The 27,699-nt window shown below is 54.7% G+C and overlaps 1 long non-coding RNA gene across 2 annotated transcripts; it reads right to left on the bottom strand.

Moving 5' to 3' along the window:
• Window positions 1-22,157: 22,157 nt before the first annotated feature.
• LOC123380594 lies at window positions 22,158-26,305 on the bottom strand. Of its 2 annotated transcripts, none has more exons than XR_006586595.1 (3): window positions 25,867-26,305; window positions 24,734-25,439; window positions 22,158-24,114 (listed from the first exon to the last, which is right to left on the bottom strand). It is a non-coding gene; the product is annotated as an uncharacterized LOC123380594 (long non-coding RNA). The 2 variants fall into 2 exon arrangements; XR_006586594.1 differs by lacking the exon at window positions 22,158-24,114 and having other exon boundaries at window positions 24,374-24,948; window positions 25,032-25,439; window positions 25,867-26,304.
• Between the last annotated feature and the right edge of the window lie 1,394 nt (window positions 26,306-27,699).

Below are 27,699 nucleotides of genomic sequence, written 5' to 3'. Positions count from 1 at the left end.
CCATTACCTGCTATAATAGTATTCACAAGAAGCCGGTGCAGGAAATTGTCTATTACTTTTTATTAGTGGAAGCTGTTATGCAGGATACAGCCTACTGCGCTGTTTTTTTTTTTTTCTTGCTTTGTTCGTTTAATTAACAAAAGCATGAAATCTCCCTATTGGCAGCTTTCCCCCCTCCGAGCAGGGATTTTATTCATTTCTTTTGTCTCCTTTGAATTTTTTTTTTTAACAGTGATGTTTTTCAGGACTCACAGATCAGTGTGAGAAGAAAAACATAATTCAAGGGCAAATACGTCGTCTTGGCACTGGTCGGGCGGCCGAAGGACCAGCGCGGTGCGTCCTTCTCTACGGCGCTCGGTGCGAAAGTTTCCCTGCCGCTTCTGAGACTCTCGTGGTCAGTCACCTGCTCCGTGTGGGGCTTCTCCAAACGGCCCTGCTGGTTCCACCCGTTGGGCCCGAAGGCAAGAAAGAGAAAAGGAGGTGATGTCTTAGGAAGAGGGAGCGAAGGGGCACCTGGGCGGCTGACTCATTTTCGGCTCAGGTCGTGACCTCACCGTGTGTGGGTTCGGGCCCCCCAGCCGGCTCTACACTGGCACCAAGGCGCCTGCGTGGGATTCTCTCTCTCCCTTTCTCTCTGCCCACTCCCCGCCCCTCGTGCTCTGTATCTTTCTCAAAAGAAATAATAATAAACTTAAAAAAATTTTTTTTCAACGTTTATTTATTTTTGGGACAGAGAGAGACAGAGCATGAACGGGGGAGGGGCAGAGAGAGAGGGAGACACAGAAACAGGCTCCAGGCTCTGAGCCATCAGCCCAGAGTCTGACGCGGGGCTCGAACTCCCGGACCGCGAGATCGTGACCTGGCTGAAGTCGGACGCTTAACCGACTGCGCCACCCAGGCGCCCCAATAAACTTTAAAAATAAAGAAAGAGGCAGTGAAGTTTGTCCTGAAGCAAGTTCCCGGAACCCTGGCTGTTTGGATGTGGGTGGTGGCCCTTGAAGAGCCCATTCCAGTCAGTGAGTTCATTGCTCTCCTCGAACTGTATTCGGTTTACAGCGATCGATCATTTTTAAAGGGAAACAATCGTTATCCTTCAATGTCTTTGGCCATTCTGTGCAGCAAGCAGACCCGTCGCACAACAACTGACTTGATGAGGTCTGGGAGGAGGTGGCCGAAGGCAGAACCGTAGGGGCCGGCCCGCGGTCGTTCGGGTGCTTTCCGCACGAGCATTTGCAGGCCTGTGACACTCCAGCCTTGGGACCACTGGGTTTGGATTTCCTCGGCAGAGAGGTAAGCGAGACGCCCCTTGCCGCCTGCCCCAGCCTCACACAGAATACAGCGTAGTTGGAAAGGTAGTGTCTTCACAGAGCCAGCAAGTTCCCTCGTGACGCAGGACAAAACAAGAGTGTTTGTGAGGCCACCAGAAAGTCGGGTCCGTGTGGAACCGGAGGTGAAGCAGGCGTCTTACTCTCGCCTCTGAATTTCTGCGTGAATTTCCACGTGAGGACCCCAGGCCCTCATTCTAGAAAGGGCTTAGGCTCTGACCGGCTCCTGTCGTCCGCCCACCACGCGAAGGGAGGACCTGTGCATCAGGGGAGCGCGGCCAGCTTTCCGCCCCGTCCCCGACCCCCCTGCCAGTGCAGCGGCCTCCAGGGAAAGCGGAGGCAGACACCGGGAGCCCCCGAGCCGGGGATCACGGGTCTTTGTGCTGCCCGGGGCGGGCGGACGCCACCCGAGGCCGTTCCCAGGAGAAGCGCGAGAACCACCGGAGGCTTTGGGGTGGACTGGAACACGTCGCCTTCCCAGAGAACGCCGAAGCGGGAGCTTGGCCAGGAAGCCCACGGGGGCGTGCGAGGCCGGAGGGCGCAGCCGCTGGGGATGGCGTGCCTACCGTTGGGCAGGACCGGGCTGCAGGGGTCTCCCAACGGCAGGTGGAAGCGGCAGCCGGTTGTGGGCTTGAGCCCCTTCCTCTTGGGGAGATGGGCTGAGGGGTGTGTGGGTCGCCATCAGATGTCCCTGGGGACCCCGCCCTGCATCCGTGCCCTTCTGCAGGGTGACCCAGAAGCTCCACTGGAGAACGCGGGTGTCTCCCCACCTCCTGGATCCCGGCTGGCCTCGCCGCCCCTGTGTCTTCGGGCCGAAGAATGTGGCAGAGGTGATGTGCTTCTCAGCTGGTTCTGAGCCCGGGACTCCGTGGGTGTCGGGGACCCTGAGCACAGCAGGCCAGCCCAGCGGACAGGGGAGCCACGCGGCCCAGTCTCGCCGGCCCCCGAGCTGACAGCTGGCTGACCCCCCGGGGGAGTGAGACCACCCGGGCCCAGCAGCCACAGCCCACACCCCGCCGATGGCAGAGGCACGCGTGTGCGGAGAGCAGCCAGGCCTGGCGCAGATCCCCCGGCCGCCCGGCTGACCTGAGGGACGTCAGGCCGCCCCTGTGAGCCAAGGACGCCCCTGGACACGGCCCCCTGGGCATCAGGGACTCCCGGAGCTCCCGGCAGACATCTTCACACCCGCCAACGCAGCCCGTGAGGGCGACCCGCCTGCTGAAGATTGGCTGCCGGCTTACGTTCCTGGAAGAGGGTTCGGGTACCACAGACCCTGAAGGCTTGACCCTCCCCAGAGCCTGGGCCTTGGAGGGGCAGCCGTGGGGGCTCCAGGAGGGAGGACAACGGAGCCCCCCCCCCCCCCCCCGAGACCTCCCTGCTGCAGGGTCAGGCCTGGAGGGTGGGGTCAGGGCTGTGCATGATTCTGGCTTCTGGCTCAACGGCGGATGTCTCGCTGTCTGAAGCATGAGTGGCCGCAGTCAGGGGACCACCTGGGAAGCCCAGGGACGGGGCCCGGTGTCCAGGAAGCCTGAGGCCCGGGGGGAGGGGGTGATGGGGGGATGTCCGCTCTGCTGTCCCCACAGTTACGTGGACAGCAGTGGACGGTGGACAGTGAGGTTCTGGAAGTTGGGCCTTGGTTGTGGGGACTTTGAACTTGGGTCTGAGGACTGTGGGCTCCGTTTGGCCCCTGGAGGGCTTCGAGGGCAAAGAGACACATAAAACTGCCCTTTAGACACACAAACCCATCACGGGGCACGTGCCCGGTAATAGGAGTCTGGGAAAAGGTCGAGAGCTGCCCCTGCCCGGGTCCCCTCCCCCGCCCAGAGCGGCTCTGAGACAACGTGATTCTCACCTGTGAGCCTTAAGACCTGCCCGCTGCCGGGCACCGACGTCCCCACACATGGCTGCAGGCTCACCTCCTACCCTGAGGGCTTAACTGTGTCTCCAAAAAAGGACAGTTTCTTCCCTCAGAGGCACTCTGGGCAGATTCCCAAGAAAACGCACAGGGCCTCACGCTGAGGTGCTTTGTCACAGGAGACGCCCTGTTTCCCCCGTGCGGGGCGCTGCTGTCCTCACGGGGACTCAGGCTGGCCGAGGAGTCCCGGGGTCACACTTCCATCCGAGTGGCCGCCGAGGGCCTTGCCTGCTGATGGGGCTGTGTCACGGCCATTTTAATCCGGCTCGTCTTACATTTGGCGAGGGGTTTGGAGGGCAGGGGCTCACTGCCGGAGCACCCGGGGGACGTCCCGGAGCCTTGACGGCCACCCGTTGCTGACTTTGCGCGTATGGCTGACTAGGACCTTCCGGAATGTGTGAGTGTCAGCACGAACGGAAGGAAAATGTGTAACCTCTCCCACAGGCACTCTGTCTCTTGACTTCAGGGAGCCGAATCAAGCGGGAGGGGGGAGCTGGGTCACACCCCTAAGGCGACGCCCGGGGCTCATGCACCCATGAAATGACTGCGCAGCTGCTGAGGGGCAGGGAACGGGCCCCCGGCCTCCGTCTGCCTTGGGAGAGTCGGACACGGGTGCCCCTGGGGGCCACGCGCTCCTGGCCCAGCTCCCGCCCGCCTCCAGGCCCAGCAGTCAGGCTGTGAAGGAGCTACGTTCCAATGTCCCGCTGGCCTCCCCGCACGGCGGTGCCTTGCTCTTGTGACTGTGAAGGTAGAGTTGCTGAAGCCCGACCTTGGCACACTGGAAAGCTTGCCAGCGAGAGGGCACGGCCGCTTTGGGGGTCTGAGCGCCGCTGGCTACTTATGCAGAAACATGTCAACTCACCGCCACAGACACACGGGCTCTGGAAGGACCTCTGACAGAGATGAGGCCTGATTCTGGAGTCGAGAGGCGGAAACTGGGAAGGCCTGAGCGGTCTGCGAGCAAATGTCACTGCAAGTGCGACTCTTCTTTTTCTAGACGTGGGTGATTCTGCACGGCCTCAGAAAATCACTGTTAACCGCATACACGTGTGAGTTCTCGTCCGGAAGCAGGGGAGACGCTCAGCTTGGCCACGAGGCCTTGGGGGCCCTGCTTGCAGTCCCTGCGGGGTCCACCCGCCCCATCTCCCTGCCGAGCCGCTGGGGCCTCTGGGGCAGACGTTCAAAGGGAGTAGCTCAGAAATGCGCAGAAGGAGCTAATTTTTCCCTGAGGACTGTGCTGGGGGTGGAGACGAGCCAGACACGCAGCCACGGGCTGGGCGTTCCCTGGAGGACACAGGCCCTCTCGGTCACGCTGTAGAGAGGCCCGTTTCGGAGCTGCTCGATCCGAGGGTGGGGGGTGGAGAAGGCCTTGCTTTCTCAGCGCCTGGCCCACAGGGGGCGAAGTCCCAGGATGGGGCACAGGCAGGTGGTTCCCTCGGAGGAGCAGAATTGCTCCTGGGACAGAGCGGAGGACAGCTGGGCCCCAGGAGGCCGCACCCGTGTCACCGCCAGGGGGTCGTGAGGCTGAGCTCCTACGCGGCCGCCGTGCCCAGCCCTGCTGTGCTGAGGCTCTGCCCGCATCACCCCCAAGCTTCTGGGGTCTCGGTCGGCTGAGAGCCTTCTCCTGGCTGTCCTCGTGGCGGGAAGATTTTTGGCGAAGTGGCGGAAGAAGCCACAGTGGGAGTTTGGGCCGGACACAGGACACAGCGGAGCCTTCCAGAACACCCCTGCCCCGCACCCCCAGAAGCAAGGCTGGCTGAAATCACTGGGTGTCTGTCCCTCAGGATGCTGGGACTTCGGGCCTCTGGAAATGAATCCTGACGTCCCTGTGCCTTGCAAGCCACCGCAACAGGACATGTGAGGGCGCGGGCGGCTCCCTGTTCTCCTGTCGAACATCTGGTCTCCTGAGCTTAAGCAGGTTTGTCCCCTTCCTCCTGGTCTGCCTGTCCCCGCAGACGCCTCTGGTGTCCAGGGGGCCTGAGCTCCCACAGGGAAGGGCTGCTTCCACATCTTCGCATTCTGACAGGTGCCTTGTCCGAGGTCTCCTCCACCGGGAGGGGTGGATGCGAGTCTATGGACCGGACGGTGTGAGGATGTCCAACCCTCTGGGAAAGTAAAGTTGGGGGCGGCTGGTGCCTTCAGTTGGGTTGTTTTCAGATTCATGGATGTTTCTGTTCTGCCTCATTTTTCCTTTTACAAGTCAGTTTGGCACCTAAACAAAAAAGAACATTTGACAGTTAGGTCAACGTGTCCCAAGACTTCGCTGGACTTGGGGGTTCGGACGGAGGAAAATCCCTCTGGCAGTGTTGGGACAGCATGTCCAGGCGGCTCTCACGGAGCTCGCTGTGGCTGTGCTCACAGCCGGCTGACAGCCCTGAGTGATTGTTTTTTAGTTTATTTGTTTATGTGGAGAGAGACAGAGACAGTGGGAGCAGGGAGTGGCAGGAAGACGGGGACACAGAATCCCAAGCAGGTTCCGCACTGTCAGCACAGAAGAGCCCAAGCTGGGGCTCGAACTCAGGAACCATGAGATCATGACCCGAACCGAAATCAAGAGTCGGATGCCCAACCAAGCGCCCCCACCCTGAGTGAGGTCGGAACGTCAGTCCGTGCGATTTGAAGCGTCCGCTGTCGTGACCACGCCGCTCGTGGTTGTGGTTTTCTACTCCACATGGCGTGAAATGACTCCCGCCCACACCCGCGGGCTCACCTGCGGTGTGATGGCCTGGCTCTGGGGCTCATGGCAGCAGGAGGCCACACACAGCGGGGGACACAGACTCTCTGGAATGGGGACCTCATTTCAGGATGTGGCTTGTGTCGTGTGGCTCTGGGGAGGGGACGCTGCTCTGGGCTGGATTCCATCAAGAAGCTGGACGGGTCTGTGACGGTGCGTCTGACACATCACATCTAGCGGGTGGGGGAAGACATCGCACGTCTGGTGAGGAGCATGGGGAAGAGGGTGCTGTCTGGGGACACGCTCAGGGCTGTCTGCTCAGACGTGGCAGGAGTAGGCTCATCTGGGCACGGCGCTGGACAGACCTGGGGCCCGCTGTGCGGCTGGTGGGGGGGAGCGCCCTTCCTGTCCCGGGGCGGCCCCTGGGGGTCAGAAGAACCCCCCAAAGCAGGGGGCCCACTCGGCCCTGCTCAAGGAGGTCGCCCTGCTGGCGGGAGCTGCCCTCCTGCGCTTTAACCACCGAGACCCCGACTCCAGACCTCGCGGATGGCGCTTCCCCTGCGGAGATCAGGAACTGCCCACTGTTTCCTCGGTTCGTGGAGGGTTCCCGGGAATTTCATGTCAGCTCATCAGTGACCTTGGGAGGAAGAAGGAGGTGGTGTCAGAGCATCACCATGGCCGGGGGCGGGGCGGGGGCCAGCCCGGCGCCCTGCCTCGAGTTCTGGGGTCTCCTGAATTCATGCACCCAAGTGGAACTACAGTCCATCAGATGAGATGCCTAATCAATTAATATCTCTCTGGGGTGTTTTGCCGACCTTGGGCTATTTTCCTCAGGAGATTTTTACCTTTTTGTCAAAATGGTAAAGCACTCTTCTGTGAATTACTTTCATTTTTCATTTCAGTGGAAGGAAGTGATTGGAGGCTGGTTCCCCGCTGGGCGCGGCCGGGGGGACTGCGGGCACAAGCCTCCGCCGTCTGCTCCCTGCAGTTTAAAGTACACGTCGTTTCCAAAATGCCCCTCTACGTAGGCATCGGTTGACTGTCGCCTGCACGCTTGGAGGCACCCACACGCATGTGCAAGCACGTCCGTGTGCCCCTGTGCATGCTGTGCACGTGTGCGGGGGCCGTCTGCCCCTCCCACCTATGTCAGCCAGGCACCGTCCTGAGCCCTGCTGGGGTATCGCCAGCACATCCGGCCCTTCCCTCAGAGGGCCTCCTGGGCCACAGTCCGTGTGTGCCTCGTGGGGGGTGTGGGGCCCTTTCCAAAGGGCTTCCTTTTAACAAAGACAGAAACGTGAACAAAGAGTGAAACGCCGTGTGACGATCGCTGCACGAGTGATGAGAACTCAGTGCGCACAAACCACAGAGGACAGGACCATGGATGCTTCCAGAGAATTGCACCCAGGGTGATGCCCCCATGGAGTAGTGGGTGAGCCATGGCTTCTGGGATAAATCAAGCTCACAGGGCAGGCCTTGTGGCTGACGAGTGTCCCGTGGGGGGACGACACACCCAGGAGGACCCAGGTACTAACCCACAAGGCCCTCTGGGGGCCTGTCGGCAGCTGCAGTGTGAGGGGGCAGGGCTCCCGAGGAACGGGGGCCTGGCCCTGGGCTCCCGTCCGTGACAGATGGCCCGAGAAGTCCCGATGCTCCAATAGTTAGTTTTAGAAACTCAGGTTGGACAGGTTCTGAACATCTCCCGTGGTCATCAGAGACTTGCTGTGGCCTGAATGTGCCCCTCACCCCCCACCGTATGCTGGAGTCCTGACCCAGCTGTGGGGGCACAGCGAGAGGCCGTGACCCAGGCGAGGCCTTACCCAGCCCCCACGCTGAGTGATACGTTTCTGTTGTGGGTAAGCCACTCTCTCAGTGGATTGTGGCCATAGGGGCCGGACAGATTAAGACTTTTCCAAATATTTACATCAAATTCAGGGGGAAAAGAAAATAAGACCTATTGTTTGGAACTGTGATCCTAAAAATAAAATGCGCCGGGCACAGTTTTCAACTTTGTTCTGCAGATGCGCTCCGGGCATTGACCAAGTCCGTGAACACGGCCAGGCTGCGGAGCGGGGCCGTGGAAAAGAAGACAAAACCCACGCACTGGTCCACGTTCCCCCCAGAAGGTGTTCTGACTGCTGCATGCTGCGGTAACCCAGTGGACACAGCACTGCGTCTTACTGGGTCCAGTCCCGAAGCCTTGAATCCACCCTTCACGTTTTATTAACCCCGAGACTCACACACTAGACCTCTCCCAGGTCCCGCGGGGACAGAGTCCCTGAGGCCCCGGCCTGGGGCGGGGGACTCGCTTGGGGCAGGCGGGTCTCGGATGCCCCTCTCCTCGGTGGTGTCCACGCGGGTCCTGAACCCTTTGCTGGTCCCAGGGTGGAAAGAGAAGGTGGATCCGAGTCCTCCCTTCCGTCTTCCCGTCTCCTCTCTCCCTCCTCCCTTTTATTTCCTAAACAAGCTAAGAGTTTTTATAATTCATCACCTGGCTGACAGATGAGTTCTGCTAGAGAATATTAGAAAATGTCTCAAATCTCATATATATGCTAATGGTATGCCGAGGCCGGCCGGTGGTGTGCCGGAGTTTTAATCTGTCTTGGCCGGTGTGGAAAGTGCTGGAGACAGTCACTGCGCCCGACAATTTATGATCAAACAGCTGAATTGTGAAGGAAGAAGGACATGCAGAAAGGGAGAGTAATTTTCTGATTTAACAGCGTTGTTACTACAAATAAAGAAATCTTGATTTTGACTGCACTCGACATTAAATGAGTTTCCTGTGCCCTGTGCTGAATTTTTCATTTCCAGATCCGTATAAAGTGCCCTGCTTAGATACAAGTGACAGATAAGAAGACGGCTGCATATGGAAATCAAATGTGTATAATAAAGCCATCTTCTGTTTATTAAATAAACACATGTAGATTACTGTGGTGCCGGACGCACTGATAATTCTTCTTTGTGCCCCCCTTTCTTTGCAAGTCACAAAGAATCTTATTTAACAACCGCTAAGATCTGGGCTCTTTGGTGTATTACCTTCTCGCCATCCAGGGGGGTCGGCATCTGGAATTTACGGACAATGCTTTATTTTGCCTCTCCAGTCCCCGCTTCCGTGTATTACTTCAGTACATCATCGTGAGCACCTCGGTAATTTTGGAAGATACGCCATTACGTTGTGTCTGCCTAATATTTCCATTGTAGGAATGGTCGGATGGGCCAGTAGGCCAGGAACGCTAGTCTGAAGAGCGAGGGGAGAGCAGCAAAGTATGTATGCGTCAGGCGACGGGAAGGCAGGACGCAGTAGCCCGGAGCCTCCTGAGAAGACCACCGTTTGAGCACCTGAGCGGCCCAGGTGGAAAGGAGGGGCCACACCCAACAGCCCACAAGGCGTTGTCAGAGTCAACTCCCCATCGGTGCTCCCGGGGACGTGATTGGTTGTTTCGGCCAACGGAACAGGAGGGGATGTGTTTGGGCCGCAGACATCAGAAGGCGTCTTGGAGGCATGTGGAGGTGGCCCGGTGGGAGGGGCCGGCACATGGGCCCAAGTCGTTGCTCTCCTGGGAGATCCCACATTAGCAAAGAAGTGCTGAGTTTCTATGTTCCTGGACTGGCGAAGTGACATTTTCCAGATGTTTCAAAGGTAGGGTAGTTAGGTTAAATTAGGGTTCAAGTCAGGGCCAAAATGGGGCATAAAAGTACAAAGTCCTTCAATTTTCTTCAAGTTTCAATATAAACCTAGATTCTCAAACATAGAAAGGGAATAATAAAAGTAACCTTTATTTCTTCTTACACTGTTACCAGCTTTAAAAAAATTTAGCTATTATCTTTCCATCATCCATCCATGATTTATCTTCCATCATCTGTCTATGTATATCTATCTATCATCTATCTATCATCTATCTATTTTCATCTATGTATCTATCATCTATCAATCATCTATCTATCATCTGTCTATCAATCATCTATCATCTGGCTGTCTATCTACCTATTATCTATCTATCTATCTATCTATCTATCTATCTATCATCTATCTTTTATCTATAATCTATTATCACCTATTTATCTATCATCTATCTATCAATTGTCTATCAATCATCTATCTATTATCTATCTATCTATGTATGTATCTATTTATCTATCAACCATCTATCATCTATCTATTATCATCTATGTATCTATCATCTATCAATCATCTATCTATCATTTATCAATCATCTATCTATCATCTGTCTCTCAATCATCTATCATCTGTCTATCTTCCATCTATCATCTGTTTTACATAGCTCACTTTATTTCCTTTCTTATCTTGAACATACACTACCTAGCTTTTATTCAAACAATTTGATAAGGAGAACAGCAGGTTACACGTTTATGCACATGGCGATCCCTTATGTTACCACAAGGTCTGGTCGAAGGTTAAATCAGTCTCACACAGTGCTTCTCAGGAGGTGGCTTTGTCCTCTGTACCTCTAGTTTCATTAGCAATGTCCGGAGACGTTGTCGATTGTTTAAACCCGGGGAGGCAGCCAAAGGGTTGCTACTGGTGCCTGGTGGGTCAGGACCAGGGACGCTGCTGTATACCTGCTGTGCACAGGACGGCCCACAACAGGGAGAGTAGGTGCCAATTTGCAAGGGCACTGGGGCGGATGTAGCAGCCTGGACAGACAGCATAGGACGTGGTCAGATGAGGAGGTGACAGGCCTGACCCGGAAGGTCAGAGAGGGGTGGTCTGGACCCCATGCCCCCTTCAGCTGTGCGAGTGTGGGAGACCCTTTCCTGTTCACCTTCCAGCTCTGTGCCAATGAGTGCATGTGACAGGGACACTTTCTGCTCCATTCTCTCTTTAGAGAAACACATGTCCTCAGATTGGTGCTGGACTCTGACATCGGGGCTGGAAACGGCACTGGCCTGCTGTGGGCTGGATGAGCATAGCGAGAGAGGCCAGGCCAAGCGGGCCGGCTTGCAGCCATGGTGGCCGGTGCGGAGCCCCGTTTAGCCAGGTCACACTGAGATACCAACACTGACGTTTTAGGACCCAAATCAGCCACCCAACTGAGAGCACCGTGAGAAGATACCGTAATTTTTTAAAAGTTTGTATTTAAATTCCAGTTTGTTAACATACAGTGTGATACTAGTTTCACGGGCACAGCGTAGTGACTCAGCATGTCCATACGCAACGGGGCTCAGCACAAGTGAGACTCTTAATCCCCACCACCTGCTTCCCCCACCCCCCCGCCCACCTCCCCGCTGGTGAGCATCAGTGTGTCTCCATACTTAAGAGTCTGTTTTTTGTTCCTCTCTTTCTGTTTTCTCTTGGCTTGCTTGTTTTGTTTCGTAAATTCTACATATGAGTGAAATCATACGGTATTTGTCTTTCTATGACTGACTTATTTCGCTTAGCAAAATAGACTCCCATGTTGTTGCAAATGGCAAGATTTTATTCTTTTTGATAGCTGAGTAATATCCCACTGTGTGTGTGTGTGCGTGTGTGTGTGTGCACGTGTGTGTGTGCCACATCTACTTTATTCATTCATCACTTGGACTGCTCCTCTATCTTGTATATTGTAAATAATGCTGCAATAAATGTCAGGGTGCATGTATCCCTTCGAATCTGTATTTTTGTATCCTTTGAATAAATGCCTAGTGATGCATTGGCTGGGTCATAGGGTAGTTCTATTTTTAATTTTTTGAGGAACCTTCTCACTGTTTTCCAGAGTGGCTGTACCAGTTTGCATTCCCACCAGCAGTGCAAGAGGGCTCCCCTTTCTCCACATCCTCGCCAACACCTGTTGTTTCCTGTGTTATTAGTTTTAGCCATTCTGATAGGGGTGAGGTGGTATCTCATTGTGGTTTTGATTTGTGTTTCCCTGATGATGAGGGATGTTGAACATCTTTTCATGTGATGGTTGGCCATCTGGATGTCTTCTTTGGAGAAATATCTGTTTGTGTCTTCTGCCCAAGTTTTAATTGTATTACTTGTTTCTTCAGTGTTGATTTTGATAAGTTCTTTATAGATTTTGGATACTAACCCTTTATCTGATCTGTCATTTGCAAATATCTTTTCCCATTCCGTTGGTTGCCTTTTAGCTTTGTTGATTGTTTCCTTTGCAGTGCAGAGGTTTTTATCTTGATGAGGTCCCAGGAGTTCATGTTTGCTTTTCTCTCCTTTGGCTCCAGAGATGTGTTGAGTAAGAAGTTTCTCTGGACACTGTCGAAGAGATTACTGCCTGTGTTCTCCTTGAGGGTCTTGATGGCTTCCTGTCTCACATTTAGGTCTTTAATCCATTTTGAATTTATTTTTATGTACGGTGTAAGAAAGTGGTCCAGGTTCATTCTTCTAAATGTCACTGTCCAGTTTTCCCAGCACCACTTGCTGAAGAGACTGTCATTTTTCCGTTGGATATTCTTTCCTGCTTTGTTGAAGATTAGTTGATCATATAGTTGTGGGGTTTCTATTCTGTTCAATTCATCTGTGTGTTTGTTTTTGTGCCAGTACCACACTGTCGTCATGACTGTAGCTTTGTAATATAGTTTGAAATCTGGGATTGTGATGCCTCCAGCTTTGATCTTCTTTTTCAGGGTGACTTTGGCTTTTCAGGATCTTCTGTGGCTGCCTATAAATTTTAGGACCAATTGTTCTAACTCTGAAAAATGCTGGTGGTATGTTGACAGGGATTGCATTAAATGTGTAGGTTGCTTCGGGTAGTATAGACACTTTAACAATATTTGTGCTTCGAATCCATGAGCATGGAATGTTTCTCCACTTCTTTGTGTCTTCTTCAATTTCTTTCATCAATGTTTCATAGTTTTCAGAGTACAGATCTTTCACCTCTTAATTAATTTTCTTTTAAAGTAAATGTATATTCAGAAGTTTTATTTATTTTTTAAGTTTATTTATTTATTGAGTGAGAGAGAGGAGAGAGAGAAAGAGAGAGGAAGAGGGGCAGAGAGAGGGAGAGAGAGAATCCCCAGCAGGCTCTGCACTGCCAGCACAGAGCATGATGCTGGGCTTGAACTCAGGAACCGTGAGATCATGACCTGAGCCGAAATCAAGAACTGGATGCTTAACCAACTAAGTCACCCAGGTGCCCCACCTCTTCGGTTTATTTCTAGGTGTCTTATTGTTTTTGGCGCAATTGTAAGTGGGGCTGGTTCCTCAATTTCTCTTTCTGCTGCTCCATTATTGGTGTATAGAAGAGAAGACATTGCAATTTTTATTCACATCAACTTATGCTCCCTTTGAATCTTGACTTCACGTCCCTTTTATAAGCTATTTATTCCAGGAAACCCCATTCTTATAGTATGGCTCTAATGAGGTGCTAGGGGCATTTACAGTGTTAGCTTTTATTTTTGAAGAGAGAAGAAATTGCTTCTTGAATGTACACAGTGAAACCGCACCAACACGCTAGAACAGATCCCTCGAGCGGGTTTCGTTCTGTGTTGGGGGAGGTGTGCATGCTTATTTTAGAAATACTTCTTTGTTTCCAAGCCAAGGAGACGCTGCTACGGGTGAAGTCAAAATAGATGTCCTGTTTACCATTGGGTACATGAAGGTGTGGTTTTTCTGCTGCACATTCCTGTCTTGCCAGCATCCACCGGCTTGTGAAACGTAGGGCTGGCTTTTAAGTCCCTGCGCAATCCCGGGAAGCCATAGAGCGTGGGTTCCCTCTGTCTGTACGCCCCCATGACCGCCTCTTGATTGTCTTTCCCTTGATTCAGTCATCCCCATCGGGATGTGGGGCGGAGCCGGTCCAGGGCGCCCTGGTTCCCTGCAGACAGCTCTCCATTCTGAGATAATAACTTACAGAAACAGATGCAAACGTTTTTTCCCTACTTGTGTGTTCAGACCATAATCTGATATACCTGGAGCTCAGCTGTTTCTTCCTCCAGCTTCTTCCACGTGAGGACAAACTTCAAAGAGAGGACGGACAGAGGGAGGCAGGGAGAGCACGTGCAATGAATGAGGAGGCCCCGCGCGGTGTGTGGGCCATCCCCCTGGGCCATCCCCCTGCATCAGCACCGCGGCTGAAGGACAGCTCCCTGTTTCACTGCAGGGAAGCGCTTCCAGGAGGGGGACCCTGCCTCCCTTCCTCATAGAAGGTTCCGGCATTCACCTGCAGATGCTGTCTGGCCCAGAGCAGGAGAGACGCTCCTCCCAGGGCAGCGGGGAGCTGGCCGCGTGCACCGCACTGACACTGGCGCGCACAACTGGCCAGCAGCGCCTGCGCACGAGGGCGGAGTCTGGCCGATGCCCTAGCGGCCACACCCTCCAGCTTTCTTCCTCCTTGTCTTCTGTTTCCAGGAGCCCACCGTTCACGTTTGTTTTAGAAACAACATTTCTTGAATATTTAGAGACCAGAGGAAAGCATACAGGTACAAATAAGAACACATTAATATTTTCATTAGGGTAAATCCTAGTTCTCTTCTATTTTTCTCTATGAAATAAAAACAGAAACATTAGTAAAGTTAGAACACACTCAAGTAAACGTGACAATTGTGCTGTGTTCTTGCTTTGTAGGTACTTAAATAATTACATGTCACTTAATGGCTGGGATGTTCCTTAATTTGCTCAGCTGCCTCCACATCCTCAAATCTAATTTGTGATCAGCTTTGTCCCTGATGATAAGAGGGTGTGGTGCCCCCTGAACAATGCCTGGCCCCAGTCGTGTAGACCTGAGACGCTGGAGGCAGAGAGGAGGCCCCGGAACAGAGACAGCGGTGCTGGCCGCTGGAGAATCACCATCCTGGTCCGGCGTCCCTCCCCTCCGGGCGCCTCCCCGTCCCCAGATGAGTGCCCACCACAGCCCTGTGAGGCCGGCAAGGTGCAGTGAGCACCCCTGCAGCTGCAGAGGGGAGACCCGACCCTGGAGGTGGGGAAGGAACTGCACCTGCCACACCAGCCATGCCACGGAGGGGCCACCGGCCGCCCCTCCCTGAGCACCTGCTTCCCTGAGCACCTGGCTGCTGCTCCTTCTCTGCTTTGGGACCTACATGTGAACATTCTGGGGCATTCCAGACTGGCTGCCTCCCCCGTGCCTGCTGGGCCCAGCCTTCAGCCCAAGGCTCCAACCCCTCCCCATACTTGACCTTCCTGACTTCCCTTGCAAGGACATTCTCCTTGCCCCTGAGTCATGCCTCAGCATCCCGCGGTTGGACGGGTGTAACTCTAAGCTGTGACACTGCCTGGCAACAGCATGCGCCACTCACACCCCCCCCCCCGTGACCTCCAGACCCCCCCTCCCCTGACCTCCAGACCCTCCCCCTCCCATGACCTCCAAACCCTCCCCTTCTCGTGACCTCCAAACACTTCCCCTCCTGTGACCTCCAGACCCTCCCCCTCCCGTGACCTCCAGACCCTCCCCCTCCCGTGACCTCCAGACCCTCCCCCTCCCGTGACCTTCAGACCCTTCCCTTCTCGTGACCTCCAAACACTTCCCCTCCTGTGACCTCCAGACCCTCTTCCCTCCATGAGCTCCAGACCCACCACCTCCCGTGACCTCCAGTCCCTCCTCCCCCTGTGAGCTCCAGACCCTCCCCCTCCCGTGACCTCCAGACCCTCTTCTTTATGCAGCAAGTCTGAGGGGGCACCCGCTTACATTTGCCCACCCAGGCGCTCAACAAAAACAAAAGCACAAACAAAATCAGATAAACCCAAGACTCTTGCTGGAAAGCTCTGTGAAGGGGAGAAAACGTGCCGCTCCTGCGTCCCGCTGCTTCCGTGCGGTTTGGAGACACGAAGGTTCTGGAGTGACCTGTGGACGTTCACACACACCAGGTGCACAGTCGCTCCCCTGCCGACGTGCCCAGCCTGGATTCCTCCTCGAGAAACAGGTATTTCTAGACTCATCTTCACACGTCCCCAAAACAAACCTGTGCTTCCCCCAAACTTGTTCCATCTCTTGTGCTGATTGTTTTTCTCGGTGAAAGGAACCACCTTGCACTGGCGCGTATGTAGCCGGGTAACTGAGCTGGTGTTGGCTTTGACCCCGTCTCCCGTGCCCCCCGCCACGCCTGCTGATCACACCGTCCTTCTTACGCCCCTTCCGGAGGCGCTCACTCCCTCGGCGCCGCGTCCCCCAGGGGCCCCTCTGAGCTCTCACCTGGACTCCGGCGCTCCACCCTGGGGCGCCTCCTCCAGGGTCCTCCCGCTCACGTGATTCTGAGCCCCATCTCACAATTATCGGAGACTTCCTTTCCGACATCTTTCCTCCCAGGAGGATGGTTGACACAGTCACGTGGGTCCTGGAGAGAAAGCCTAGCCGTCCCCCCAGATGCCTGTTGTTCTCTGGCCTGTCCCATCATCCACCCCACACTGCTTGCCCAGCGCATCCAGGCGCTTTGGGTGGGATATGCCCATCATGCAGTGCAGGATGTTTCTACCTCCAGCCCTGGCCAGGATCTCCCAGTCCCTGTGACACTCAGAATGTCCCCCACATGGGGTGTTACATGACTGAAAACCAGTGGGGTCACTCCTATCAATCTGTCTATCTATCTGTCTATCTATCTATCTATCTATCTATCTATCTACTTATCTACCTATCATCATCATCATCATCTATGTATCTATCTATGTATCTATCTATGTATCTCTCTCTCTTTCTCTCTCTCATCTATCTATCCATCAAGGGAGAGGGAAAGACTTTAGAAAATGGGCTCACACAGTGGTGGGGGTTGATGAATTTGAAATCTGCAGGGTGGACAGTGGGAAGAAGACCCAGGGAAGCACTGTCGTGTCCACAGGCCGTCTGCTGGCAGGAGTCCTTCCTGCCTGGGGAGGATAGCCTCTGGTCTCTCCAGGCCTTCAACTAATTAGATGAGGCCCACCCATGTCAGGGTAGGGAGGGGACTGCTTTACTCAAAGCTCACCATTTTCAGTGTTAATCCCCTCCAAAAAGCATCTTCACAGAAACACCCAGAAAAATGTTTGACCCAAAATCTGGGAGCGGTGGCCCAGGCAAGTTGACACAGAATAATAACCTGTCACAAGAAGACTGGGGCACGTGCTCAGGTGGACTCAGCAGTGCTTGAACACACACCTACTTCCTCTGTTGCTGTGGGATGGGCAGCTCACTGCTGGAACCGCTCAAAACCCTTCTGCACTTTCTACACACCCTGTCTTGTGGCTCACGGTCACATGGCTAAAGGGAGCGGCATGCCTGGGGCCCGATGGTGAGCAGAGCAAGTGTGGGCAGGGGAGCAGTCCTTGTGGCCACCAGGCAGGACTCCAGAGATCACTTGGGAAGGATGGTACGAGATAGAAAATGACCTGTGTCCCACAGTTGGACGGATCCCCGCGTTACTTGTTCCAGGATTTTCCAGACATTTTGTCCTGTTACGGCATTTTTTTAAGGTGTGATTTGTAAACATTTTTTAATGTTTGTTTTTGAGAGAGAGAGAGAGAGAGAGAGAGACAGAACATGAGTGGGAGAGGTGCAGAGAGAGAGGGAGACACAGAATCCAAAGCAGGCTCCAGGCTCTGAGCTGTCAGCACAGATCCCGACGTGGGGCTCAAACCCACGGACTCATGGGCTATGAGATCATGACCTGAGCTGAAGTTGGCCACCCAACCGACTGAGCCATCCGGGTGCCCTTGAATGAGTTGATTAAAAAAAAAATTTTTTTAATGTTTATTTATTTTTGAGACAGAGAGAGATAGAGCATGAACGGGGTGGGTCAGAGAGAGAGGGAGACACAGAATCTGAAACAGGCTCCAGGCTCTGAGCTGTCAGTACAGAGCCCGACGCAGGGCTTGAACCCACGAACTGCGAGATCGTGACCTGAGCTGAAGTCAGACGCTTAGCCGACTGAGCCACCCAGGCGCCCCTCTAAGGTGTGATCTGTAACTGCTTCAAGGGGAGAAAGACCTTGTGTGTAAAGCTGTGCTCCACAGTGGTAACTGTCCCCCCTCCCAGCGGCTGGAGGAGGGACACGGACACACCCCATGGGGCTGGTCTGTTTCCCGTGGAAACTGCTGTCCTCACTTCCTGGGGCGGCCGCCGTATGTCCGGGTCATCCCAGCCCCACCAGACCCGCCGCACAGGGCAGGGCGCCTCCCCACCCCCGTCGGAGCGGCTGAAACGCCCTGGGTTAAGTGTTATTGATCTCAGAGCAGTGGCGTATTTCTTGGCGGTGTGATCGAGTTTCAAGCTGGTTCCCATTGAATTAATTTTTGTTGCTCGGTGTTTGAAGTTCAGACAGGAATAATTGGCCTGGGAAGGAGTCCGCGCGTTCTCGCCGAGAATGAAGCTGGAGGCAGGCGCGAGCCCACCTCTCCAGGGAAAGGTTTGATTTTGAAGTCTTTCTGTGGTTTCCAGGAGGCCGCCTGACTGCCTGTAGCGGGCAGGAGACGAGGCGGTGGCTGGGCGGGTGGGCAGGTGCTCCTGGCCCCAGCTTTGCGTGGCGAGGTTTCGTCCTTGGATCGCCAGCGAGATCCGGGGCCCCCGGGATGGCGGTGTGAGCGGAGGACACGGGCCACACCCCTGCTTCACAACCTCCTTGGCCTGCAGTCACCCCGAGACAATGCCGCACAGGAGCCGGCCCCGCGGACCCTCACTTTCTCCTCTGGCCTGGTTTCCCTCCTCCGCTTCCTTTAGGTTACGCGTTGGTCCTACCCATGTTCAGGTGTGGGGGGTGCACTCTCTCCAGCCTCACCCTTCCTGGGGGACCGGGAGCGCCTCTCAGGGGCCGCCTCCCACTGGGCTCAGGGGCACCAGACGCCTTGGCTGCGGAGGAAGACAGTCCGTGGCCGCACACGTGGCCGGAGCCGTGACTGTAAGTCAATTTACTCACACGGCCGTGGGAGAATTCCGTGAGCTAACGTGCGAGAAAGCTGTCTGAGCCTTGGACAGCGGTATAGATGTCGGCCACTGTCAGTGTCAGGAGAGCACCTACGGTCAGTGGCAGGTCCTCCATCACCTCCTGGAGGCGTCCGCTTTCAACTTGAGCTCAAAGCACCAGCTGTATACCAGAATCCGAGGCAAAGCCCAGCACACGTGACCAGAGTCCCCTGGCGTATCCATCCACGCAAAGACCAAGTGAGGGGCAACAACCATTTCATCAAAAGGTGGTGGAGTGGGTGGTTTAGGCCTTGCCCTTTCCAGTTGGAGAGCTGGAAGACTGGAGACTCCAGCTGGAGTCTCTCCATGGGGGGGGGGGGTCCCACCCGGTGTGGTTTAGAGGTGACCCTTTCGATCGGCACCCCACATCTTAAATCGGCCGTCCCGTTGTGCGCAGCTCGACACCCTCCCGGGCAGGGTCCTCGGGACCCCTGAATGCCACAGACCCTCTGCTCAGTGTGTGGTAGCCGGGGGGGAGGGGGTGGTGGGGGTCTGTGCACATGACACGAAGCTCCAAGCCGAAGAAGGCCGGGTGTGGGGTGGCAAGCTGATCACCGTTCAGGCTGCTCAGAGCCCCGGGTGTTTGGGTAACTGTGCCCTCTGGAACTTTAATCCCCTGTAAAAATTTACTGCCTCTTTTATTGATTTTTAAATCCAATTGTCATTACATTAGACTTCTCTGCAGCTAATCTTATCTTCCCCCCAAATTTTACAGAATCAGGTGGAGAGACTCCTGGCACAAAAACTCTTTGATTTCAGGGAAGAGGCAAGGTCGGCAGAGGCAGAAAGGGCAGGGAGGTGCTGAGTCCTTTTTCCTTCCCTCGCCTGTGAGGGCTGCCTCACCCAGCCCGGGACGGGGCGTTCCCCAGAGGCCCCGCTCGTGTCTGGTTCGCCCCCCACCCTGCGTCTAAAGAGTGGACCCCGTTCCTGCTGCCGGAATGAAAGAGGATGACATCCAGAGATGACCTCATCCGACTTCAGAGACGTGTTCCTGAGGCCCTGAATCTGAGATCGGCTCACTCTCTCACTTATTCCTTCAAAAGATGCTGTTGTGGGACTTGAAGCCCGGAAAGACAATGGTCAGCCCAGATTTATTACTATTAACCACTCGGAAGATAGAGATTTCCAAATGTTTCCAGGGGCACCTGGGTGACTCGGTGACTTGAACGTCCGACTCTTGTCTGCTCGGGTCATGATCTCAGGGTCCTGAGTCCCAGCCTCGCGTCGGGCTCTGGGCTGACAGCACGGAGCCTGCTTGGGATTCTCTCTCCCTCTCTCTCTGCCCCTCCGCTGCTCATGCTCTTTCTCTCAAAATAAATAAGCTTAAAAAAAAAACCAGTCCAGCCCTCACCCAGACTTTGAACCTCGGCTGCCGTGTCCCCAGCGGGCAGGCACCCAGTCTCTGTGTGAGCGCCTCCAGCAGCAGAAAGCTCACCTGATGAGCTCATTCCCGTCGTATAAAATCGCGCCGGAGCTGGGGAGGGTCCCAGGCCGTTTATTCTGAGACCCTCTCTCGCAGGCGGGAGGCTGAGGACAGGGTGGGCGTAAGATGGGTTCGCGGTGACGTCAGGCTACACCTGACGTCTCCTCCAGCTGCGGTCGTCAGATCTGTGTTTATAGATCCTTCCCTCCCTGCCCCCCGCCCTCACCCTTCTCTCGTGCCTCTTCTTCTCCGAGAGTGTTTCCTGACCGCCCACCTCGTGTACCAGGCACCCCGCAGAGGAAGGGTGGGCCATCTCAGAACAATGGCGGGTGACGCTCTCGTGGGGACACGGGGCAGGCCGTTCCGGGGTCTCGGAGGGAGAAGAGCCAGGTGGTGGGGACAGTGGATGACAGGGACAAAGGCCAACACAGACCGGTGGGAACACAGAAGTCGGGCTCACAGCTGGGGCAGCACAGGGACCCTCTCCCTCTCCCGGCTCCACCTATGTTTCCGTGTTGGCCGCTTTCTCCCCCACGAGCAGTGTGGGGACCACCCCAGGTAGGCACGGCCACAGACAGAGCAAGCCAAGGCCGGGGAAAGAGAGCCCATTGCCCTAGGTCTGTGAGAGCCCAGGAAAGGACCAGAACCCAGACTGTGATGGGGCTTCAAGATGGGCCTTGGCCACGGCCTACCTCTGTGGCCAGGAGGGACGGACGTTGTGTCTGATAGCACGGGAGGGGGGATGGGACGGACGGGGACTGACTAGAGGCGGGGATGCCGGTCAGAGGTTGATCCTGATGCTGCTTTGGGGGATCAGAGAAGACACCTCGGACCGAAGGGGTGGGACCAGGGCGGGAATGGGGTCGTGTCAGGCGGGAGCAGTGGGGGTGGGGGTGGAAAACTGTCCGGACGCAGGGATCAGCACAGGCCATGCGGGAGGGCAGGGGACACGCCGGCACGTGGTGGGTCTGGCCGGCTGGGCGCTCAGCCAGCACCGCGGGCCGGTGGGAGGCGCGTGCTGGACGGGAGCGAGGGCTCTGTGGGCCACGTTCGCATTTGTGTCTTGTCAGGGATGATTTGGGACCATGGCAGGTTTAAGTACAAAGGAGCTCTGTTCAGACTTTGGTCTTAGAAGGACACTCGTGGTTGCAGTAAGAGTCGAGGGGCCCCTGACGGCAGGGAGATGGGGTAGGAAGTTACCGCAAAAATCCAGGATCGCAAAGGCTGTGGTTTGCCACGATGGCGGCTGTGGTTACGACGACTTTGCGGGGATTTCTAGGCCCGAGAACGCGGGTCTCCAGGGGCGTTTCTTCCGTTGGCCTCAGTTTCTCCGTGAAACGAGGGAATGAGTCAATAACTTCAGACATCCCTCTGTCTTCAAAATTCTACGTTTCGTACTGTGTGATTAAAACCTAGGAGGAAGCCCAGTGATCGCTCCGGAAAGCGGAGAGGCGTGCACGTGTGATTGCAGCCCAGGCCTCTCTCCTGGTCTCTCCGGGGGATAATGCTGGAAACGCCGTCTCAACAACATTCACGTCAATTTCTTCGCATTCAAATATTCTAAATACGATCAGAATTCGGACCTGACTGCGCACATCACAGAGCAGCTCCTCATGCAGAAACCGCCCCCCAGGTTTCACCTCTCACGGGGCCCCCGCCCGCCATCCAGTTTGCTGGTGCCCCTCAGATGCTGCTCTCCCTCAAGACCCCAATTACCCGCCGGCGGATGCCGTGTGCCCAGAGGGAGGCGGCCGCCAGGGGTTAGACTCAATATTTGCTCAGGACACACATTTGCGGTGCTGACACGCACCCCCTGTTTGGGAGGCAGACGGCCAGGGATGAATTTTGAATGGGCGAGGAGGGAGACGTTCACTCTGCTCTGCTGCGCGTTGACGTACGAGCTTCGGACGCGCAAGACGAACACTCGGAGCTCCGAGTTCTTAGATTAAATGTTGTCTTTGTAAATCAAAAGTAAGCAAATCCTGTGTAATATGCCTGACATATATTTATTACAATGTTCTTTAGAAGCAATTTCCATTCTGATATGCCATTGCCGGGATCATTATTAAAGAGTTAAGAAGAATGGGGAAGAGGTGATAGGAGATCAGAGTTTTCAGGGACGTAACCGCAAAACGGATGGTGCGTTAGAAGGACATGGAAAAAGCAATAGGTTCAAACTATTAGGCAGAGAGATGTCAATTGACACAGGCTCGCGTTCTGACACCCCGGCCTCAAAATTAGAAAGCCGGGGTCTTGCCGCTGTGGTTTTAAAACGTCTGTGTGGGAGGCTTTTAATGCTCTGCGGAGGAATGAGTCAGCTTGGAAGGAAGGCACGATTATTAATATTGTTTATCCTGACTTTTCTGATTTGGAAACAAAAAATAAAACTACAAGGAAATCAGAGGATAGATAATAAGCAGCCACGAGCTCTCCACCTTAGAGGAGCAAACACATTTGCCATCAGACTTTTAATTTATTTGTGCAAGTAAGTCCTTACTGAGTGGGGGGCCTCTGGTGCCTCCTGAGAGCCAGAACTGTCCGCTCCCCCGCGGCGGCCCCTCCCGGCCGTGTGCGGGGTCCCACACGCTTGCACCTTTATTTATCACAAGTACACCCTTACTAGGCACGTACGTTATTTACGTTAATGACCTGTATGCCTGAAGATGGACAGAAGGTACTGGGCTTGGCTTTTTTTACAATTCTGATGAAACATGGGGGGCGGGGGTGCAGGAAAATACCCACCCGAGTTTGGCCATCCCCGTGCTGGCTGGGAGGCGCTGAGGACACTGTTCACCTCCGGGGCCGGTGTAATAAGTCACCACAGGCCAGTCGGCTTAAAGCGGTGGGAGTCTGGAGCCAGGAGTCAGACGTCAAGGTACCAGTGGGACCAACTCCCTCCGGGGACTCCAGGGCTGGGTGCTTCCTTCCCCTTCCAGCCTCTGAGGGCCCCAGGGGCTCCTGGACTTGTGGCCACATCCTCCCAGGCTCTGCCTCCTTGGTCCCACGGCCTCCTGTCTGTGGTCTGTCCCCTCGCCCCGACCCCCTGGGCAGTTGCACTCAGGGTCCCCTGGACACTCCAGAATAAACCCCTTTTCTCAAGATCTCTAACTTAACGTCCTTTGCTGAATAAAATAACACCCTCCTCTTTCCATATAAATGACGCCCACAGGTCCCAGGGATGAGGAAGTGATTATTTGAGCGGGGACATTTGTTCAGGCTCCCCCACGGTGTTTCTTTCTCGGGACGTGATGGCCGCGCTGCGGAGACCGTCAGGACAGGACATGTATCGGGTACGAGTCTTCCCGGGGGACTTACCCGGAACTGGAGCTGCCAGACGCCCTGGTGCCCGGCGGTGCCCTGGACCCCCACGCCCCACACACTGTCCCCCACGCGGGTTGTCAGCCCAGAGTGTTTGCCACGATCAGCGTTCAAATACTCATTTGTTTGGAAAGGGCGGCTCCCTCTTACTCGTATCGTAGGAGGACACGGCGGTTTCCTGTTTGGCGCTCGTGGTTGACATTCTTCTTAGTGACTTGTGTACAGCTCTTCACATGTTGTGTGGGTATTAATCCTTTTTCTCAGGGACGCGCGATGCAAATGACATCCCCCAGGATCAGAAAGATGTTTCTCTGACCATAAAGACGTTCGGAAATGTAAAGAAGTTTAGCCCATCTTTCACTTCATCGTATCTACACGGTACGTCTAGAAGAGTCCTTCCCCATCACCTCATTTTGTCTTACGGTTTCGTTTGTCGACAATCTTGGCGTATGCTGTAGGTAAAGCTCTAATTCTATTTTATTTTTGCCCATGGGAGGCTTTCGTGAATGGGTCACCGTCTTCTCACTGATTCATGATGTTTCCTCTGTCGTTCGTTTCTGTTTCCAGATTTTGTTTGTTCCACTGACGCCCTCCCTTCCATGGGCTGGGACCACAGCGGGTGGTTACTGCGAATTTAAAACAAGTTCTGATGGTGGGCTGGGGAAACCTCCTTCTTTCTTTCTTTCAACTGTTTTGATTATTCCTTTATGTTTCCTTTTATATTTGTTATTTTAAATGTGTTTTCTTTTGTTTATTTTGAGAGAGAGAGAGAGAAGTCACATCTGTGAGCAAGGGGAAGAGAGAGAGAGAGAGAGAGAGAGAGAGAGAGAGAGAGAGAGAATGAATCCCAAGCAGGCTCCACACTGTCAGTGCAGAACCTGACACGGGGCTCGATCTCATGAACCCTGAGATCATGACCTGAGCCGAAATCAAGGGTCAGACGTTTAAGCGACTGAGCCCCCAGGCGTCCCTCCTTTTATATTTGAATTTTAGGATCAGTTTTTTAAACGTCTATTGAAAGGCCTGTGGGTTTTTGTTTTGTTTTGTTTCTGATTGCATTAAACTGAAAACCAGACTCCAGGAAAAGTTGACCCTCCATCCTGTAGGGTCGTCTGCGTCACGGGTGGGTCTATCCCACTACTTATTATATATTTTAGTTCCTGAAAAATGCTGTATAACATCCCCCACACGGGACTTTTATGCCTTCTGCTACTTTGTGCCGATGCACTATAGTTTGGCCCTTACGTTTTCTGAAGCCGTTTGCTGCCGATCTGTAGGAAGGCCGGTCACTGCTGGATGCTCAAGCCCATGGAATTGGAGGAGAACTTTAACGAGCTTCACCATTTCCCCACGTATTTCCCGGATGTTCCTTGCTGACAATAGCATCATATCCATTTTTGAATCTTTTTTTCTTAACGCTAGGTGTCCAGCACCGGGCCCGTGGCTCAAGCCCTGTATTACTGGGTAGCAAGTAACCACACAATTAGAGGCTTTACCACAACATACATCCTCAACTCACCTCCCGAGGGCTGGGCCACCTCACCTCTACGCTGGGCCACCCACACAGGGCATCCATGCCGGGCTGTCCGTGCAGGGCCATCCACGCAGGGCGTCCACTCGGGCCCGTCCGTGCAGGCCCATCCAGGCAGGCCCATCCACGCGGGGCGTCCACACCAGGCCGTCAGTGCAGGGCGTCTATGCAGGCCCATCCACATGGGGTGTCCACCCAGGGCCACACAGGCTGCTGTCCAGGTGCTGGGCCGGGGCACCTGTTGGGAGCTCCCATCTCTTCTGTCACATGGTTGTTGGAAGGGTTCAGTTCCTTGTGCTTATAGGACCCTCTCGCTGGCTGTTGGCCGAGACCGCTCTCAGCTACCAGGGGTTCCCCACACATGGTCCTTCCAGGCCCTGAAACAGCCCGAGAAACTTCCGTTCCCATCTTCTAATCAGCCTGTAATATAACATGTAATATAACATGACCAGGGGACTGACTTCCCACCTCCTTTGCTCTCCTCCACTGGCCAGAGGCCACCTATATTCAGGGGGCAGGATGCATAAAGGTGGGACCCACGTGTGGTGGTCATCTTAGCATTCTGCTGGCCACAGACACCATTCCCCCAATTACACATGCAGAAACATGCATCTCACCCCAGGGTCCCCAAAGGTCTCACATCCTGGCGCCCAGCAGCAGACACTGGACTGTGCGTCCACAGAGGTCGTGGCTTCCCATACACGCCTCCACGTTCCCCTCTGTGGTCAGACGTGGCTGGCCACCTCGGTGGCCGGACATGTTGGCCCAGGATGACCAGCGGTCAGGGTGACAAAGTGGACATGGGACAGGGGAGGCTGAGGACAAGGAGGGGTTCCACAAAACACACCTGTATTTGTCCGTGACCCCGTCTGAACGCTGAGGGTAATGACAGCTGCCTCCCCTCTGCCTTCCAAACCGTGTTCCTAGAGCCTTTCGACAGCTGAGAATCAGGGGGCCGTCAGCAGGTGCACAACAGCTCTGTTCCTGCGAGGACCATCATCGCCTTGCCCCCACCTGGGGACGTTCCAGGTCACCCCTCCCTACTCAGAGTGGTCATGCTCCCCTTGACCCGGGGTAAGATCTGTCACACCCCGCTGTCCCTTCAGCCGTGGGCCAGCCACCGCAGAACCCCTCGGGAGGCATGTGTATGCCTCTCCCATGGAGGTGCCCTCAACGGACAGCCTGGTCCACGGGGCACCCTGGTGGGGGGTGGTGGTGCAGGTCTCAGCATCCCAGCTCCCTGTTACTGGATGCCTTTCTCTACAGGCTATTAAAGAAGTTCTAGAATCTCAGCTCAGTTCCCCGCAGAGGACCTTTGGGTCACAGTTTCAGTTAACCGCCTGCACAGGCAGTTGGAACCACTCCCTGTGGCTTGAGTCAATACCACACACTTAGTTTCTGCTGCTGCATGCATGCGAACTCATGAGTTCAATTCTCAGTGTATGTTTCTTCTACCCAGAGGCAGCATCCTGAGAGCCGTCTCCAATCATTCTGTAGTTTCTGTCCATATAAATTGGCAAAATCTTGCAATTCTTTTGGTGCACATGGGTGTGTGGCAAGGGATCACAGTTTGTCCTCACTCCCTCTACATCCAGCTCATCTCTGCAACCCTCTGTCCCCGCTGACCCCTGTGGCCCCAGACCTGCCTGGACTTGAATTATGGGTGTGGAAACAATGAGAGAGCGTGGGTGTGGGTGTCAGGTGGGTCGGCGTCCCCTGAAGGTCAACGTCTGAGATGTGCTTGCGTGTTTTCCAGGCAAGGGGAGACTGACCCCCTCAGATGGGGGAAGAAGGGCTACATTTAGTATCAGAGCGGTTTGGGCAGAATTAGGGGCATTGATTTTTACAGCCTCATGGGATCCTGGCCACACATCCCCACTCCAAGTTTCAGGGTTCAGGTCCTGCTGCCTGATCAATGTCCTTAATTAACCGACACCCTCACAGGGTTGTGAAGCAATTTGTGTTTCATTTTTCAAAAATGTTTAAAATATTTTGTAACATTTATTTTTGGGAGAGAGAGAGAGAGAGAGAGAGAGAGCAGGGGAGGGGCAGAGAGAGAGGGAGACACAGAATCCGAAGCAGGCTCCAGGCTCCAAGCCATCAGCACAGAGCCCGACGCGGGACTCGAACCCACGAACCGTGAGATCATGACCTGAGCTGAAGTCTGACGCTCAACTGATTGAGCCCCCCAGGTGCCCGACATTTTATTTTTCAATTGCAGAGTTAGATTTTAGGCTTGGTTTGCAAGGGTTTTGACTGAGTACTCGCAAAAGACATACAGTTATTTGTCAAAGGAGCTTTCTGGCTCACCTGTATCTTGAACTGAATATTTAAAGCTATTGGTTTCCCAGGCGTTCCCCCCAAGTTCTCGAGCAGGTACGGGAGCCTCCAATCCACCTGCGGTCCCCCCACTCATGATCCCACCAATGTTCCGACAGAGCCCTGCAGGGACGCAGCACGGTGTCCGGGGCGGCCGTGGGGGTCTGTCAGCCAGTGGGTGCGTGATGGAGAAGAATCAGGAGTGGGCATCCTTGTCGTTACAAACCACTCAGCTCCGCCAGTGTTGCTGCTGAGTGGTGGGTGACTTTCCCGGGTTAGTCTGAGACGACAGATTGAAACACTAGACTGTGAGGAGGCGTTTGCCACCAGGCTCCTGCCAAGCCGTCACTCCCAGCTGTGG

Source organism: Felis catus, chromosome A1, assembly GCF_018350175.1.
Source record: "Felis catus isolate Fca126 chromosome A1, F.catus_Fca126_mat1.0, whole genome shotgun sequence".
NCBI lineage: Eukaryota > Metazoa > Chordata > Mammalia > Carnivora > Felidae > Felis > Felis catus.
This window is presented reverse-complemented; position numbering and strand designations above follow the sequence as displayed.